This window comes from Balaenoptera acutorostrata, chromosome 5, assembly GCF_949987535.1.
Source record: "Balaenoptera acutorostrata chromosome 5, mBalAcu1.1, whole genome shotgun sequence".
In the NCBI taxonomy this organism is placed as follows: domain Eukaryota; kingdom Metazoa; phylum Chordata; class Mammalia; order Artiodactyla; family Balaenopteridae; genus Balaenoptera; species Balaenoptera acutorostrata.
This window is the reverse complement of record NC_080068.1, coordinates 49,866,403-49,886,112: the sequence shown is the minus strand read 5'-3', so window position 1 is coordinate 49,886,112 and position 19,710 is coordinate 49,866,403. Positions and strand designations below refer to the sequence as shown.

Below are 19,710 nucleotides of genomic sequence, written 5' to 3'. Positions count from 1 at the left end.
CTAATACATGTTTGTTTGTTTGTTTTTAATTTTATTTATTTATTTATTGGCTGTGTTGGGTCTTCATTGCTGCACGCGGGCTTTCTCTAGTTGTGGCTAGCGGGGGCTGCTCTTCGTTATGATGCGTGGGCTTCTCATTGTGGTGGCTTCTCTTGTTGCAGAGCACAGGCTCTAGGTGCACGGGCTTCAGTAGTTGCGGCACGCGGGCTCAGTAGTTGTGGCACACGGGCTTAGTTGCTCCGCAGCATGTGGGATCTTCCCGGACCAGGGCTGGAACCCGTGTCCCCTGCATTGGCAGGCAGATTCTTAACCACCGTGCCACCAGGGAAGCCCTCTAATTCATGTTTGACACTTGGATATACTACCCACCTTGCAATGCTAGTTATCTTTCTTTTTATAGGCCTTTCATTTTCAGCTAGATCACAAGGGAGTGAAAATCAAATGTTTTTGTATGTTCTGAGCCCAGGACAGAGCAGTTTCTCTCTCTCTCTCTCCTCTCTCTCTCTCTCTCTCTCTCTCTCTCTCTATATATATATATATAGACCAGTACATGTAGAAAGAAATTAATATTTTCATTGGATGTTGCCAGCCATCGGAAGGTGTGTTGCCTAATGGATTTGGAGTTAAACTGAGTCTGAACCCCCCATATTTAATACTGGACTTTGGGGCAAATTATTTCACATTCCTCTTTTGTAAAATGGGTGCAATACTAACTGACCTCTCAAGATTGTTATTTGCGTTAAATTGATTAATCTTAGATTAATTAGTACCTGGGAAGCATTTCCAACTGGAAGTTATCGTTATATTGATGGCAGTTTTTTTTTTTTTTTGGCCGCACCTCGGGGCATGCAGGATCTTAGTTCCCCAAGCAGGGGTTGCACCCGTGTTCCCTGCAGTGGAAGCACAGAGTCCTAACCACTAGACCACCAGAGAAGTCCCTATTGATGGCAATTAATAAAACTTAGGGGACTGCTCCAGAATATCCTGACCACCATTTAATTCCCAAACTTCAACTGTCGGAGATAACCAGAATGGATAAGACATTTTAAATCGGCTATTTTATTTAGCTGATTTACCGTTTATAGAAAACTAGCCTACAATAGAAACCGGCCTCTCACTGATGGGTCATGGTCATTTAATGAATAACCCATCACCATTAAATCAGGAGGGAGAGGTTGACCAGGAGGCATGGCACAAACAATTCCGTATAAGTCTCTTGGTTGTCGCTGCTCCCCCCGCATTCATCTCCATCCTCACAGCACAGTTTTTGAGTGATTGAAGTTAGTTTGAGCAAGGATTCCAAACAGGGGAAAGCAAATACGTAAGTCAGAGGTCAGGGGAGAAGAACAGGCCGGGGCGAGGAAGAAATGCCGAGCTGATAACTGAAAGATAATGAATGTGGGGATGGGTTACGGCAGCATAGTAACAGGGGGAGCCGGACACCCCAAGCTTCCTTAGGCATCTGTGCGAGACCCAGGCTTACAACTCATCGTTAAAGGTCTATGGAGCGTGGATTTCTAAATATTTGGGCCACTCAGCATGGACTTTTGGAAATCGCACTGTTGAGTAAAGCCATTAACAAATTACTTTCCTTCCATTTCCTTCACTGACAGGACCTTCTGTTTATGCCTCCTTAGCAACTGGAAGGAGTGAATTTGCTGACAAGCCTCTGGGTGTAGTGGGCCACTCGATGGAATTTTTATCATGCAAAAGTGATCCCAGATGATTACTTGAGAGATTGCCAGGAATCTCTGGAATCTAATTAACCCACAGTTGAGCACACAGAAGAAGTTTCATTTTAGGGTAGAGTCAAGGTGAAGAATTTGTAAAAATAAGCCATATTGATTTCCTTACTATTGCAAATATTTGAATTTTGTAATGGGCATCCATTCCCAACTTGTTCTCAACTAAATAGGAAGCTGGATATCTGTGATGTCGTGGGCCAAGGATAGGTTTTGAGGTTCTATTTTTGATTGGATACCAAGCTCTACCATTTACTAGAGATTTGTTAGGGTTATGACTTAATGCCCCTGTACCTTTGTTATCTCATCTGTAAAATGGATATATAATCATCCTCATCCTGTAGGTTGAGGATTAAGCCAAATAATAAGCAACTAGACCCTGGCCTTTAGGAGAACCTCGAAGTTTAAATATCCTTTTTCTTTTCTCTTCTTTCTCTTATTCCAACCTCCCCTAACCCTGCCCCAGCAATTTTCTGATTTGGAAAATCAGAATCAGTTTAGGCTTTGCTAAACTTCTGAAAAATGCAGGAGACCTGAAGGAGGGGAGGGAGCAAACCATGTGGCTGCCTGGTCTTTGCATCAAGACTTTGAATCAAGTGCAAAGACCATGTAGTAGATGTGTTCTTGGACAGTTCAGGGAATCTCAGCAAAGCCAGGGTGGCTGAAGTAGAGTAACCCCAAGGGAGAGTGATAAAAGAAAGGTCGAGGAGATACAGAGGGGAAGGTTGTAGGATTGCATAAGGCCTTGAAGGCCATTAAGAGGACTTGAGCTTTTACTCTAAGTGGGTTGGGAGGCCATTAGATGGTGCTACGCTGAAGAGTGACATGTTTGACTTAATTTTAAAATGATCACTCTGGCTGCTGTGCTGAAAATACATTATGGGACATATATTAAATCACCGCATTGTACACGTTAAACTTACATATGTTGTATGTCAGTAATATCTTGATAAACCTGGGAAAAATTAAAAAGAAAGGAAGAAAGAAAATACATTATGGAGTAGGGATGTGGAATGAGTAGACGGGGCACAAGGGCAGAAGCAGGAGCACCAGTTAGGATCCCACTAAATATCCAGGTGAGAGATGGTGGCAGGTCAGAGCAGGTCAGTAGCAGTGTAGGTGGTGAGAAGTGGTCAGATTGTGAACATATTTTTGAGGTAGTAATTTAGGCTTTGCTGATAGATTCAGCGTCTAATGTGAAAGAGACTTCTTAAGGTTTTTGGTCTGAGAAATTGGAAGATGGTGACGCTATTTGCCATAAAAGAGGTTCAGGGGGAACACCAGGAGTTTAATTTTAGCCTTGTAAAATTTGAGATGCCAAATAAATATCCAACAGCAGGCAATTAGATATATGAGCCCGCAAAACAGAAATAGAGACACAGACGTAGAGAACAAACGTATGGATACCAAGGGGGGAAAGGGGTGATGGTGGGATGAATTGGGAGATTGGAATTGACATATATACACTATTGATACTATGTATAAAATGGATAACTAATGAGAACCTACTGTATAGCTCAGGGAACTCTACTCAGTGCTCTGTGGTGACCTAAAGGAAAGGAAATCCAAAAAAGGGGGGATATATGTATACAGAGAGCTGATTCACTTTGCTGTACAGTAGAAACTAACACAACATTGTAAAGCAACTATGCCCCAATACAAATTAATTATTAAAAAAAAAAAATGAGCCTGAAGTTCAGATGAGATGCAGGCTATAGAGAGAAAAGGGAATATAGCTGGAGGAAGATGTAGGATTGGAAGGTTGCTTTTTTTAACATGGGAGAAATAATAGAATGTTTTTCAGTAATGAGAATAATCCAATAGAGTGGGAAAATGTGTTAATTGTCCCCTGGGAGGGGACAGTGGTTGGAATAGAGCTTATGAGTAGGTGATAAAGGACAGGATCTTGGGCACAAAAGGGACCATCGCTATAGCTGGTCCAGCCCTAGCAACAAAAAAGATGATAAAGTAAATAGAGAAGTCCATGTGACGGTATGAGTTTGAGGCATTGTCTTCTGATTGCATCCCTTTTCTTGGTGAAATAGGAAGCAGTCAGTGTGAGGTTGGTGGTGAAGGGTTGAAGTTGACAAAGCTATGAAATTGACCAGGGAAGTGGAAGAAAGAATGGCTTTGGGGATTGTGGAGTGAATGGGTTTAGCATTGCCAGGTAGCATTAAGGGCTGACTTGAGGTTGAAGGTCGTGGATTTAAACTGAGACCAGCTACTTTCAACTGTGCAGATAAAAGTGTGGTGTAGATGGGGAGCTTGATTCTACCAGGTCTGGGGTTTTGCCAGGTGAGTATGAGGAAGAAAGAGAAGAGCAAAAGAGTTGATGGTTTATGAAAATGACTGACTATAATGATAGTCCATGGACATTAAGATGGATGAGGGGGGCTTCCCCGGTGGCGCAGTGGTTGAGAGTCTGCCTGCCGATGCAGGGAACACGGGTTCGAGCCCTGGTCTGGGAAGATCCCGCATGCCACGGAGCAACTAGGCCCGTGAGCCACAATTACTGAGCCTGCGCCTCTGGAGCCTGTGCTCCGCAACAAGAGAGGCCGCGACAGTGAGAGGCCCGCGCACCGCGATGAAGAGTGGCCCCCGCTTGCCACAACTAGAGAAAGCCCTCGCACAGAAACGAAGACCCGACACAGCCAAAAATAAATAAATAAATAAAATGAATAAATAACCCCCCCAAAAAAAAGTTAAAAAAAAAAACAAAAAAAGATCCCGCGTGCTGCAACTAAGACCCAGCGCAGCCAAATAAATAGATAAATAAATATTAAAAAAAAAAAAAAAAGATGGATGAGGAAGGAAGTGAGCACTTCCTTGAAATGGGTGAGAAACAGTGAAAGAGCCATAGGAATAATGAATGGAATCAAAACACTGCTGGAGTCAGAGTATCAGAACAAATGAACTGAAAAGAGAGGAGAGGGAATGCAAATCGAAACCACACGAGATATCATTTCATACCCACCTGGATGTCTGTAATAACAGAGACAAACAATAAGTGTTGAGGAGGATGTGGAAAAGTTGGAACCCTCATTCACAGCTGATGGGATTATAAAATAGTGCAGTGACTTTGGAAAACAGTCTGGCAGTTCCTCAAAATGTTAAACATAGGTTGTTACCATATGACCCAGCAATTCCACTCCTAGGCACAGACCCAAGAGAAATGAATGCATACATCACATAAAAAGTTTTACACAAATGTTTATTGCAGCATTATTCATAATAGCCCTAAAGTGGAAATAACCCAAATGTCTATCAACTGGTGAATAGATAAATAGAGTATTATTTGGCAATAAAAAGGAATGAAGTTCTGATACTTCATTCTGCTACAATTTGGATAAACCTTGAAAACATGCTAAGTGAAAGGAACTAGGCACAAAAGACCATGTATTGTATGATATGAAATATTCAAAATACACAAATAAATAGAGACACCAAGTAGATTGGTGGTTGCCTAGACTGGGACCAATGGGAGAATTGGGGAATTGGGGGTGGTGGTGGTGAAGGCTAATAGGTATGGTGTCTTTTGGGGGGAGGTGATTAAAATATTCTAAAGTTGATTGTGGTAATAGTTGTACAACTCTTTGAATACACTACATTGAATTGATCACTTTAAAAGACTGAATTTTATAGTATATGAATTACATGTCAATAAAGCTGTTACAAAAAAAAAAAAGATAGGAAGAGGTGGTCAGAGAGTGGGATGCCTGAAATTGGGATTATGGAGGGTTTGCACATAGGTAATGACACAGCTAGGGTCTGACCGTGGAAGCGAGTAGCCACGATGGCTTGGAGGAGGGAGTTAAGGAGGACAGAGGATCGTCTGAGGTTATGGGCATCGTGTGTTCTGGTAGAAGTAATGTTGGTGAGAGGCTGACAGTGAGCCAGGGCTAAAGATCTTCAGGGAATGAGGAGGAGGGACCTGAGGGTTTGCAGATGACAGCAACAAGGAAGCATCATAGCAGGTGGGAATCTGGTGGCAGGCAGTTCAAATCTGGGGTTGGCTGTGGTGGGGTTAGAAAGACTGTACTGGAATTTGGGTATTTGTGAAGGACAAAATATCCTTAAGTGTTAAGGGACAATTGTACTTTTCCTTCATTCATTTATTCATTCATACAACACATATTTATACTTTTTCTGGCACCTTTATCTATTCATTTGGCCTTCTCTGTGGATGCAGCCAAGCACGGCAGAGCTAACTCTTAGGAGGGCTGCAGTGTTCCAGCTGCTGTATGATGGGGTCCTTTCAAGGAGTTTCCCCAGAATCTGTTGCTCACTAGTCAAGTGGAGAGCTATAGTGACCAGTATGTAACTTTCCTTGATCACTGATATCACACTGGCCTTCTCTGTTGTTTAGTTACACGAACACAACGACGGCTTTATTTTTTTGAAAGGGTAGGGTGCTGCTTGTTTTATAGTTGGGGGGGCGAATGTGTGATGGGTTTTGGCTTTGGACAGATCTGGGTTTGGATTTTGGCTCTGCTATTTATAACTTTGTGACCTTGGGCAGCTTATTTAATCTTCTGGGTCTTAGTTTTGTTGTCAACAAAATACCTACCTCATAAGTGTTGGTGAGAATTAAATGATATTACACGTGTCAAGCTCCTAACAGATAGTAGGCAGACCAAAGGTGTTCTTTTCCTTCTGTTTTCATTCTTTTGCCTTTCTGCTGATGTTGCTTCTTCTGTTTTATTTCCAGCTTTTAGCAGTTCTAGTGTCTGGCTTCTAATCAGAAGCCTTCTTCTAGGGATGGTGGAAGTTATCGAGCCAACTTCCAGATTGGTGTAGAGGCACTCTAATAATTTACTTTATGTGTCTCAAAGTGTTTCATAAAACTTTTCTAATCCTAACCTTTGAAATAACCTGTGAGGTATATGAAAGAGATATTAGTATTCCTAATTTTCAGAAGAGAATATAAAGTACTGAGAGAAACTAACAATTACTGGGTATTTACTGAATGGCATTTTTCTAAACACTTTACATGCATTAACTTAATCCTCACAACCATCCCATGAAGGGTATTATTAACCTTACCTCACAGACAGGGAGACAGGCACAGAGAAGTCAAATAACTTGTTGAAGGTCACATAGCTTCCAAGCATGGGGGCAGGATTTGAACCCGGGCAGTATGGTTCCAGAGCTTAATCACTATATGGCTCTGGTAGAAGATAAGTAAATAAATCATTGTTCAGAACTCCTGAGTGAAGAAATCCTGTGGCCAGTTCCTTTTCAGGTATCATTCTGGCCTCAGAGTGTTATGCAGCTTGAAAATGTTGGTAGTTCAAAACGGTGACTAATAGAATACTATTATTATCTTGTATAGGAGGTGAGCTTGTGTGAGTTTTGTTACCCGGTGTCCTTCTAGCTCAGCCAACCCTGAGAATTCTTTTGCAGAGACAAGATAATAGTAATAAGAATAGCCACCCTTGTCACCCTACCGTTCTGCTTGTTGCAAGTTAAGCTTTCTTTATTTTTTTTAACTTTTTATTTATTTATTTTTGCTAAAGCTTTCTTAATATCATAAATCTAAAAACCTAGAGGAATCTTTGGGAAACAAAGTTCATGAGGTTAAAATGAATGTCATACTGTTTTCTCTGGCTCAGGTGGACTTTTCCTTAGGAAGCAGAAGGATATCTGGCCTAAGACTGAACCATTAGGCACCCATGAAACTCATCCTAGAACAGTAGAACTAAGGCATCTTTACTAAGTGCTAGAGATCTGACAGCTAAGGCACTTTTTGTAGGAGTGGATGCTCAAACATTCGAAACATCTAGACATCTGTCATTTTTCTTCTTGCTGCCCCTGATTTTAGTTTTTGACCACTAGAATTTCTTCCAGACCCAAGAGTAGAAAAAAAAGAGAAGATGAAACTAAAGCCTGATCATTTGAGTATGTCAGAAAGTTCGATATAAATTTGATAAAGGAAGAGTTGGAAATTGTTATCTAAAATGAGATAAAGCATGTATGTTTCATATGTGTGTCCATGTATATATGCTTGTTGGCTTGTGATTCCCATTCCTATTTTACTGATAACAAGAAGTGAACTTCCTCTGAATACTTATGAAATACATGAAACACACATGTGATTTGTAGATTTTATTTATTTTCCGAAGATCCTAGCTTTCCATTGATGTCACTAATGAAAAGAAGTTCTCCTTTCATTTTTGAAAAGTGGTTTATATATATATTCTCTGTATATGTTCATTTTAATAGATGTTCTATACATATATGTATATCATACATAATATGGTATATTTCCATGAATAAATACAGCAGAATCAGTCTAATGAATGGAAACACTATAACTTGAATGTAAGCAAATGGGGCAATTGAAAGGATCTTTCTTAGGAACATGGAATAACCATGCTAACTAAGATGCCTGAAATTATTTGAGGAATGGAATAAAATATAAATAAACGCCTGTAGATTTAAAGAAAGTACTTGCCCAAGTCTTTGATCTGAATGGAGCAGAAACAGGGGATTGAGCCCTCGCTGGGGTCCAGTTAGCCTTGGCCTCTTGTTCTCTCTACAGGCCCCTCCCCTTTTTGAAGCTCAGCGGAGTTCACTGGGATTTGGCACAGAATGACTGAAGGGGCTCAGGGACTCCACTGAGAGGGAAAACAATAGGAGCATACTTTCTGAGAAGGCAAGGGTTTGCACGGTGGGCACACACAGGCACATAGACACACCCCCCAGGAACGGGAGAGTTTTGCTCATGTTACAGCCTAGGGGTTCCCAGGGGTCCTCCGCGTACTCAGGGGACTCTGAGAAACTGGTGTGGGGCTAGAACAACCCCACATGTCTCTTTCTAAGACATGAGAGCTGACTTAGAGAGTTCAGACACCAGGAGCTCAAGGGCTCAACTTGGAGTGCAGTGGTCCCTTGTCTGTCAATCGTGTTTGCTGGGCTTTCCCCTACTTCAGTGTCCCAAACAGGGGTGGGCAAAGGGAGGATGGGGGAAAGGCAGGGGTCCAGGCCTCTATGGTGATGCTCATTCTATTGCATGCAATAAGGGGTGGAGGACTGAGTGTGTATAACCTCTTTACCTACTTCCCCCTGTAAATGATGATGATGATGAAGGCTAACATTTATTGATCGTTTACTCCGCGTCAGGTATTGTGCTAAGCTTTTCATTCATTATCATAATTTACTTTCATTCTCTCAGTAATCCCCAGGGGTAGGTGCTATGATCATCACCTTCCCTGTTTTTCTGGAAAGTAAACTGAGGTTTAGAGGAAAGGAATAACTTTGCCTATCATCACACAGCTAGTCAGTGGTTATGATAGGTAGAATAATGCCCCCAACCCAAAGTTGTCTACATCTTAAACCAAGGAATATATTTCATGGCAAAGGGAATTAAGATTGCAAGTGGAATTAAGGTTACTAATTCAGCTGACCTTGAGATTGGGGAGATTCTCCTAGGTTATCTGGGTGGGCCCAACGTAATCACAAGGGTCCTCATAAAGGAAAGAGGGAGGCAGGAGAGTCAGTGTCAGAGCAAGGTAGCATGGGACTGGCCATCTCTGGCTTTGGAAGATAGAGGAAAGAGGCCACGAGCCACCAGGCAGCCTTTAAAAGCTAGAAAAGGCAAGAAAATGGATTCGTCCCTCAAGCCCCTGAAAGAACACAGCTACGATAACACCTTGGTGTTAGCCCAGTGAGACGTGATTTAGACTTCTGACCTCCACAACGGCAAGATAATGATTTGTTGAGTGGCTGAGGTGACTTCAGTGAAGCTTGACTTTTATCCTACCTTTGAGATCAGATCCTTCTGCCCAGGGAGCAGTAAATCAAGAATTGTGGGCATGTCTAGGTTTTCAGGGGCTGCAGCTCATTTGGATGGTCCATAAGGTGTCACTGGGTAACTTCCTGCACTGGGACCACTCTCTGAAATAAAAGCTTCCCTCCAAAGGAAAGACTATCTCCTGTTTCACTTATAAATCAAGTTAACTCCTGTTCTTTGACTTTAAGTAAATCCTGTTTCCTCCTCCAAGCAAATTTCTTCCCCTTGGTCTCTGCAGTTGCCACCACATTCTTGTGGTGGAAACAGTCGGAAAAGTATTAAACTTATTAAATAAAACCACAAAACCCCGTAATTCAGGAAACACTTTTATGGAGCCCTTGCTGTGTGTAAGGAAACTTCAATGTGTTAGTTCATGTAATCCTCACACTAACTCTGTGTGGTTAGTCTTCTCGTTCCCATATTGAGGCTAAAGAGATGGATGCTCAGACATGATGCATATTTTGCCCAAGAACACTCAGTATTGGAAGTGAGATTCTTACCCACGTGGTCTGGCTCTCGAGCCCCCACTTTTTACACACCACACTGCTTCCACCTCTGTTCTTGGGCTTTCCATCCAGGTTATGAGCTTCAGAAAAGAAATAATATACCTCCTGGGACTTGCCTGGTGGCGCAGTGGTTAAGAATCCGCCTGCCAATGCAGGGGACACGGGTTCGAGCCCTGGTCTGGGAAGATCCCACATGCCGCGGAGCAACTAAGCCCGTGCACCACAACTACTGAGCCTGCGCTCTAGAGCCCGTGAGCCACAACTACTGAAGCCCGCATGCCACAACTACGGAAGCCCGCGTGCCTAGAGCCTGTGCTCCGCGATAAGAGAAGCCACCGCAATGAGAAGCCCGCGCACCACAACAAAGAGTAGCCCCCGCTTGCCGCAACTAGAGAAAGCCCACAAGCATAAATGAAGACCCAACACAGCCAAAAATAAATAAAATTAATTAATTAATTTTTTTAAAAAAAGAAATAATATACCTGCTATTTAGAAAATAACAAAAGAAAGTGACTATATAATTTTAAATAGTAACTGTTGTATATGTATTCCAATTTAAAATAAAACTGTGGAATTTTCCTTGCTGGTCATCTTAAGTGGGAATAGATGACCAACAGGTCATGTTATGGATGAGAGACTCATCCGGGACCCTACAGATAAAAAGGGCCAGAGTCTGGATTAGGGCACAGGATTCCTGACTCTTAACCCAGTGTTCTTTCTTCCACTACAATACACATCATTTTATGACCTGAAAAAGGAGTCTTCAACAGTATAGACCTAACGATTTGGGGTTAGACAAGAAGCAGGTGATGAGAAAGGGAGGCATCATACCTGTATCCTCATATCACTGAGTGCAACTCGTAGGGATGTCTCTTTGTTTTGTTTAAAGTCCAGCGATTAGTTCTGGGGTCCAAGAAATGCTTGTTCATTTCATAGGACCCGAGAGCCAGATATAGTTCCTTGGAGGAACTTTTATTAATTTCACTTTATTTCATTGTCTCTACTTTATGTATAGCTTAAAACCAAGAATGCCCACCAGGTTGCAATGATAATTCCAAGTGAATAAAAAAGCAGCAGCTCTCCAACAGCTTTGTTTGAAAGATTTTTCATAGATTTCTTCGTTGTTGTTGTTGTTTTCAGGCCGTACCACGCAGCATGCAGGATCTTAGTTCCCCAGCCAGGGATTGAACCCATGCCCCCTGCATTGGGAGCATGGAGTCTTAACCACTGGACTGCCAGGGAAGTCCCATAGATTTCTTTATCTACTTATTTTTTTATTCTTTCTGTATTTTCTTATTCCTTTAATATAATTTTTGCAGTTATGGAGAGTGTATCTCTCCTCAAATCACCAATCGCACAAAACAGCAAACAAATTGTATGTTTCGTTGGATTGACTGTGAGTTATTGAATTACCCTTTCCTCCCCATACTCCTCCCTTGGGATCATCCAGGAATGAAAGTAGTCAGGAAAGGAAAAGCAATCACTCAAGAATTCAGACGTTAGAACGCAGGTGAAATTCAATTGTGGTAGATGTCTACAGGATGAGTTTGGTTTTAATTAAAACTCCAGATAGAATTATAAATGGAAACCATTCCATGTTCGGTTTTACTTGGCCAGGTCTTCTCCTTGTCCCAGTGACACTGAAATGCCAACTCTTTCTCATGTGTAAGCTGTGAATTCTGTTGAACCTGTGAGCTCGTGTAATAGCTCCGGAGTTCTTAGGATCCCTGAAAGAGGAGGGTCAGAAGGCAGGCGTGTTGGGTGTCAGGTTTCCTGGGCACGTGAAGGATCAGGCCTACAAGTGAAGAAGTGTTAGTGTGGGGACAAAGACCTGGGGGATTCTCAAGGCGGCAGGCTGGCGAGTGTGGCCTCTGACTTGCAGCCTCAGCTCTGCTGTTTTACTGACTTTGCAACCCTGAGCAGGTCATTTGACCCCTCTGAGCCTTACTGTTTAGAAAAAGGAGATTATAATATCTTATAGAGGCTTTGTGACTTTTAAGATGATGCAGTAAAGTTACTGAAACACAGAAGGCACTCGACAACTGTTAGCAATGATGATGAGGACTCGTTCGCTCATACAATAAATATTGAGCAAGCTCTATGCCCCATGCTGTCCACTGTCCTGAGCACTGGGGGGGGACACAGCAGCGAACAAAACAGACCCAAGTCCCTGCCCCCATGGGGCTGACATTCTGTTGGGGAGACAGGTGATAAACAAGACACATAAGTAAAAAGTATAGTGAGTTAAATCATGATTGAAGTGCTAAAGAAAAAAAGGAAAGATGGGAACGAAGAGAAGAGGTTGTCATTCTAGAGGGGTGGTCAGGAAAGGCCTCCTCCGGAAGCTGAATTTGTGTAAAGACCTGGAGAAGGTGAGGGAGAAGGGCAAGTGATTACCTGAGGGAAAAGCATCCCAGGCTGAGGGAACAGCAGGTACAAGGGCCTGCTTGAGGCGGGAGCGTGCCTGACCAACTCCACATGCCACCAGGAGACCGAGGGCTGGTGTTGAGTAAGCAAGGAGGAGAGCAGGAGGAAGTGGAAAGGTGCGGGGGCCAAATCCAGCAGGGTCTGTGGTGCACAGGGAGAACTTTGGTTTCCATTCTGAGTGCGGAGATGAGGGTCATGTGGAGGAGCGTGACCTGATCTCATTGAAGTTGCAACACGGTCGCTAGGTTGCTGCCCATGACGTGCTTCTGATTGTGGTGATGCTGCAGCTGATGCTGTGTGATAAGATGAAGGACAGGACTGGGGGGCAGAGAGTCAAGGCATTTGGTCTTGGAGGGCACAAGCCTGGAGAAGCAGAACACAGGACCCATCCCAATGGCAGCTTTGTGCTTCCGCATTTAGATTGGGCTACAAGGGTTAAGAGAGAAGGCAGGAGGGCTTCCCTGGTGGCGCAGTGGTTGAGAATCTGCCTGCCAATGCAGGGGACATGGGTTCGAGCCCTGGTCTGGGAAGATCCCACATGCCGCAGAGCAGCTGGGCCTGTGAGCCACAACTACTGAGCCTGCGCGTCTGGAGCCTGTGCTCCGCAACAAGAGAGGCCGCGATAGTGAGAGGCCCGCGCACCGCGATGAAGAGTGGCCCCCGCTTGCCACAACTAGAGAAAGCCCTCGCACAGAAACGAAGACCCAACACAGCCATAAATAAATAAATAAACAAATAAATAAAATTAAAAAATAAATAAATAAATTTATTTAAAAAAAAGAGAGAAGGGAGGAGATGGGCCTGACTTCTTGCCCCTTCACATGCCTCATTCAGCTGCTGACACGGACAGACAACTCTCCCCTTTACCTATTTTTTGCCTATACCTGTATTTTGAATATATTTCTATCACGGCATGTATCACCCAGTATTGTATTTCTTTAAAGTCAGCTTCCCCAGATTTGCTCAACACATGTTTATCAATAACTAATTATGTGCAGGCACTATCTTAGGTAGTAAATGTCCCACAATGTGAAAGACTATAAATGATTCAAAAACCAACCCCTCACATGGTCGTAAGAGCAAACTCAATTTAATCCTACAGGTGTGGATGCATTTACGATTTGAGAAGGGAAGAAGTGTGCTATTTTCCAGGTGTATAATCGCCTTCTCCCTAGTTTGTTAGCTTAGGGATTTCCCACCCAGTTGTACATGGTGCATTATCTGAAGTCATTTAACCTGTGGACAATCACATTCTTGGAATGAGTAAATTCTCTGCAGGTGAAATTGGACAAACAATGCCAGTGACCTCTTTAGCTGCTCAAGTATTGGTCCAAAGGTTTAAAACACTAAGCTTCATTTTTCACTGAGTCTTATTGATGGACAGTATCAGCAGAGCTTGAGGTTAGAGGTATAATCCTCTTTGATGAATCGTTCAAGAGAATTATTGTTAAACCTTTTATAAATACGAATTTTTTTAAAAAAGTTATAATAATGATTTTAGATAAACAGTGTGCACAATCAACATAAACTTAAGATTTAAGCAGGGCTTCACTGGTAGTGCAGTGGTTAAGAATCCACCTGCCAATGCAGGGGACACGGGTTCGAGTCCCGGTCCGGGAAGATCCCACATGCCGTGGAGCAACTAAGCCTGTGTGCCACAACTACTGAGACTGCACTCTAGAGCCCGTGAGCCACAACTACTGAGCCCGTGTGCCACAACTACTGAAGCCTGCATGCCTAGAGATAACGCTCTGCAACAAGAGAAGCCACCACAATGAGAAGCCCACGCATTGCAACAAAGAGTAGCCCCTGCACGCTGCAACTAGAGAAAGCCTGCGTGCAGCAATGAAGACCCAATGCAGCCAAAATAATAATAATAATAAAGAAATTCATGAATCTTGATTGGTTCATAGATTTAAGAAAACAAAAGATTTATGCATTTAGCTAGCCTCAATAGATTGAACTCAATTATGTTACCACTGCATCAGCAAATGCATCTCAATATCTCAGTTTCTCATTTGTGATAGTAAATGGAGATAACAATATAGATTATGGTAATTCACAGCCCTGTTTTAGCCAATAGCTCCAACTTTCTTGGCAAACAGGTGTACTATCTGAGTTACCAACAGGTAGAATACCCACTGACACTGATGCTGCCAAATAGGAAGGCAGCAGAAGGGCCAGCGGCAGAGGAGGAGGAGGGCAACGTGGGGGTCCCAGGTAATCCACAGACTAATATGGCAGCCCTTAATGTGGTTAGCTGAAAGGAGTTAGATGAAGGGTCTACACTTTGTGCCCAACTGGCTCAATTCAAGGCTCACTTGGGCCTATTGGGTAGAACCCCTGGGTAAATCCTAGCACCAAGCAGACCTCCTAGGATTCCTGTGATTCACTAGAAATCACCTGGCCTCCCATGGAGAGCTGTGTTTATGGATGAATTGAAACACCCAAAGAACAGAAAGAACCCAGCCTTGTTTGGATCACTATATGTTCTCTGAACTGTCTCTGTGAATGTGCAAGTATTTTAATACAAAGGTATGAAATATACTAAGAACATACTAGAATGTAAACTCCAAGAAAGGAGAACATAAAGTTTGTTCCCTTCCTTGACTTTTCACCAGTCCTAGAACAGCACCTGACACATGGTAGATGCTCAAAAGATACTTGGGATGAAAGAGTTTCTGACCTCTAGGAGTTTAAAACCTACAAGAGGGGATAGGGCATGGTCAGAAATACCCATGACAAAGGTAAGTGCTGTGGCTTGTCTCCAGGCAGGTAGAAATGGTTTAGAGGAGAAAGAGAGAGATCCAATCTGGGTTGATGAGAAGTTTCATGATGGAGGAGGGGTCTTTGGAGGAAAAAGGAGGAAGAGGAAAAAAGAAACTGAAAATACAGGGTAAGGGCTTAGTGTTAGAGGAAAGGTCTAAAAGTCATCTCTGGTAGGAATTAAAACCTGAAGACAGCATGAATCAATCAGAGAGAGTTTGGAGAGATCTGAGAATCAATTCGTAGAGCAGGTGCCCAACTGATGGTTGGTAAATAAATACCATACCAAAAAATCATCCCAGCCCCCACTTTTTTCAGTTTTATTTATAAATAATTGTTTTTATTTTTCGGCCACGCTGCGTGGCTTGCGGAACCTTAGTTCCCCGACCAGGGATCAAACCCGGGGCCCCGTAAGTGAAAGCGCCGCGTCCTAAACACTGGACTGCCAGGGAATTTCCTGACTTGTTAAAAGTAAGCATTTTAAGCCTCAAAGTTCTGTACAAAGTGAAGAGATTATGAGAAACTCTGTAAATACAAAGTGTTATGGAAATAGTTTATCAGAACAGTGAACAACGAAACTCTTTATGCCATTCTTCCTCGTAACATTTGCTTTCGCATTAAATCAGTCATGAGAAGACCATGATATAAACTACACAAATGAGCTTTTCTTGACTTCCTTTTTTATGTAAGAAATTGGTCGTTTCCTAGGTCTCATTTCATTCTCATCTTATTGAAAACGTTGGCAAACAATACAGAGGGGATTAAATTCTACAAACTGGAATTTAAACGGGACTGTTGTATCTGTGGTGTTCGTTGTTGTCCCCTCAGCTTTTAGCTCCATACCTGACACACAGTGGATGCTCAGTGAATCTTTGTTGCATGAGTGAACCAATACGAGGAGGTCCTGTGCACAGAGCTCTGGGGAGGCATTCCGGGGTAAGTAAAGATGGAGTCTAGGTTCCTATCTTCAGAGCTCAGAGCCAAGCTGGGGATGGGGTGGGACTATGGACGGGGAATAGGCACGGACATAAATATCTCCGCTGAAAGACAAGGTGTGATAACCACAAGCAGTATGTTAAAGTAGCATAAAAATAATACATTATTTAGATGTCACTACAGTTTGTTATTTTATTTATTTGGTTCTCTGACAATGCGGGGGAAAAGGGGATACTTCTTTTTTTTTTAACATCTTTATTGGAGTATAATTGCTTTACAATGGTGTGTAAGGGGATACTTCTTAAATGACAGATTGCAGGTGCAAAGGGGTGGAGTGGGTATTGATGAGAGGCATGAAAAGGCTTAGAGGAGACAGGAGTTGAACTTGGCCTCAAAGAATGGGTAGTCATTCGAGCTCACCTTTATTGGATACGCACTATGTGCTGGGCACTGTTTAAGCCCTTTACTTGCGTGAACTCACTTGATCCTCACAACAGTCTCTGTGGTAAGTACTATCATCATACAGAAGAGGAAACTGAGGCATAGTAGGATTAAATAACCTGGGTTTCCCTGGTGGTGCAGTGGTTAAGAATCCGCCTGCCAATGCAGGGGACACGGGTTCGAGCCCTGGTCCAGGAGGATCCCACATGCCACGGAGCAACTAGACCCATGCGCCGCAACTACTGAGCCTGCGCTCTAGAGCCCGCGAGCCACAACTGCTGAGCCCGCGTGCCACAACTACTGAAGCCCGTGCGCCTAGAGCCAGTGCTCTGCAACAAGAGAAGCCACTGCAATGAGAAGCCCGCGTACCGCAACAAAGAGTGGCCGCCGCTTGCCGCAACTAGAGAAAGCCCGCCCACAGCAACAAAGACCCAAAGCAGCCAGAAATAAATAAATAAATAAATAAATAAATAAATTTATTTAAAAAAAGATTAAATAACCTGCCTAAAGTCACACAGCTAGGAAGTGTGTGACAGAGCCAGATAGTCTGATTCCAGAGCCCCAGCTCTTAACCATGAGGGTATACTGCAGCTTTTATAGGTGTCCATGGGCGCTGTAGGTAGCGGGGAGCAATCCAGGTAGAGGGAAATCTGAGTTGCTGGTGTGGGGCCTTGAGGTTAGAGTGGGCCCGGTGTGTTTGGGGGAAAGGTGAATTTACAGAAGGTCAGCAGGGATAGTAGGATGAATAGAAAAGCAGGGGGAAATGACCAACGATAAAGAATAGCTAAATGAATCATACCAAGATGTTAGAGTAGAATCTGATATAAATGGAAGTATCTTCATGATACATGATTTTTGATAACAATAGCTACCACTTTGGAAATCCTACCATAAGCCAGGAACCGTGTTTACCAGTTCATGTGGCTCATCTCGTTAATCCTCTCTGCAGCGCTGGGAGGCAGTGCTGTTATTATCCTTGCTTCATAAGGGAGATGTCTGAAGCCTAGAGAGAATAAGTGACTTCCTCCTTTAGGCTATTTGTCTGACTCCTCAAACTCTTAACCACCTCAGTTTAATGTCTCTCTGTTAAATGCTAAAAGATGGTTGAGGAGGTGTGTATAGTGTGGTATTTCTGTAAAAAGAAAAATACATATATACAGGTCTTCTTTGACTTGCAATGGGGTTACGTCAAAATAAATTCATTGTAAGTTGACAATATCGTTAAGTCGAAAATGCATTTAATACATCTAACTTACTGCACTTAGCTTAGCCCACCTTAAACATGCTCAGAACACTTACATTAGCCTACAGTTGGTCAAATCATCTAAAACGAAGTCTGTTTAATAATAGTGTTGAATATTTCATGTAATTTATCGACTACTATACTGCAAGTGAAAACAGGATGGTTGTAAGGTTACAGAATGGTTAGCAGTGTATCAGTCATCCACCTTGGTGATCACGTGGCTGACTGGGAACTCTGGCTGCTGCCTTGCCCAGCATCATGACTACACGTCGCTAGTCCAGGAGAAGTTCAAAGTACAGTTTCTCAGACTTCCCTGGTGGTGCAGTGGTTGAGAATCTGCCTGCCAAGTCAGGGGACATGGGTTCGAGCCCTGGTCTGGGAAGATCCCACATGCCGCGGAGCAACTAGGCCCGTGAGCCACAACTACTGAGCCTGCGCGTCTGGAGCCTGTGCTCCGTAACAAGAGAGGCCGCGATAGTGAGAGGCCCGCGCACCGCGGTGAAGAGTGGCCCCTGCTTGCTGCAACTAGAGAAAGCCCTCGCACAGAAACGAAGACCCAACACAGCCATAAATAAATAAATAAATAAATAAATAAAAAACCTATGCAAAGTACAGTTTCTACTGAATGAGTATCACTTGCACATCACTGTAAAGTAGAAAAATCGTAAATTGAACCATAGTAAGTCAGGGACCATCTGTATATGAAATTCATAAGCTACACTGTAAACAGTGGTTACCTTTAGAGAGTAACATGGCAGGAGCCAGGGTAAGATTCACTTTTCCCTTTCCCTTTACACACTTTCTGAATTGTTTTCATCCTTTATAATAAAACTAATGAATATATAGTGATTTAATAATAAATTAGTGAACATTATCTTAAAAATAAAGTATTACTTTTAGCTAAAATAAAAGCTAGTGAGGACCAAATTCACAAAATTCTTATAGGAGTTTGGTTTATTTTATATATATTGAGACCTATTGAAGGTTTTTGAACATGGGGGCAATTCTGGAGAGTAATTATTGAAAAAAGAAAAAATATAGGTCAGGTTTGTCTACTTGTTTTTTGTTTTTGTTTTATTTTTTCCCTTTTTATTCCCTTTCATCATCATTGACACGCCACAGGATCAAGCATTATTTTGCTCTGTTGGTTTCCAAAGCACTTCACCAACTTCTAACATAACACATCAGTTACTTGATAATTATGTTTAGTGCTTGCTTCCTGCCTCTGCCCTAAGCACCAGAAGAGCAAGGGTTTCTGTCTGTTTTGTCCACTGTTACAGCCTTAGCTCCTGGAACAATTTCTGGCATATAGCAAGTGTTGCATCACTTTGTTGAATGAATTCCACTTTTCAATAGACTTTGTTTTTTATAGCAGTTTTAGGTTCACAGCAAAACTGAGCAGAAAGTAGAGAGCGTTTCCATATATCCCCTGCTCCTCACTGCCTTGCATAGCCTCTCCCATTATCAACATCCCCAACACAGCGGTGTATTTGTTACAACTGATGAACCTACAATGACACATCATTATCACCCAAAGTCCATAGCTTACGTTAGGGTTCACTCTTGGTGTTGTATGTTCTATGGTGTGATGTCATGTATCCAACCTTATAGTGTCACACAGAATAGTTTCACTGTCCTAAACATCCTATGTGCTCTGCCTATTCTTCCCACCTATCTAACCACTCATCTTTCTATTGTTGCCACAATTTTGCCTTTTCCAGAATGTCATAGAGTTGGAATCATTCCATATGTAGCCTTTTGAGATTGGCTTCTTTCACTTAATAACATGCATTTAAAGTTCTTCCATGCCTTTTCATGGACTCTTAGTTCATTTCTTTTTAGTGCTGAATAATATTC

At 42.6% G+C, this 19,710-nt stretch overlaps 1 protein-coding gene across 1 annotated transcript in view; it reads left to right on the top strand.

Moving 5' to 3' along the window:
* SHROOM3 (shroom family member 3) overlaps positions 1-19,710 on the top strand; it is a 312,102-nt gene that overhangs the window by 92,915 nt on the left and 199,477 nt on the right.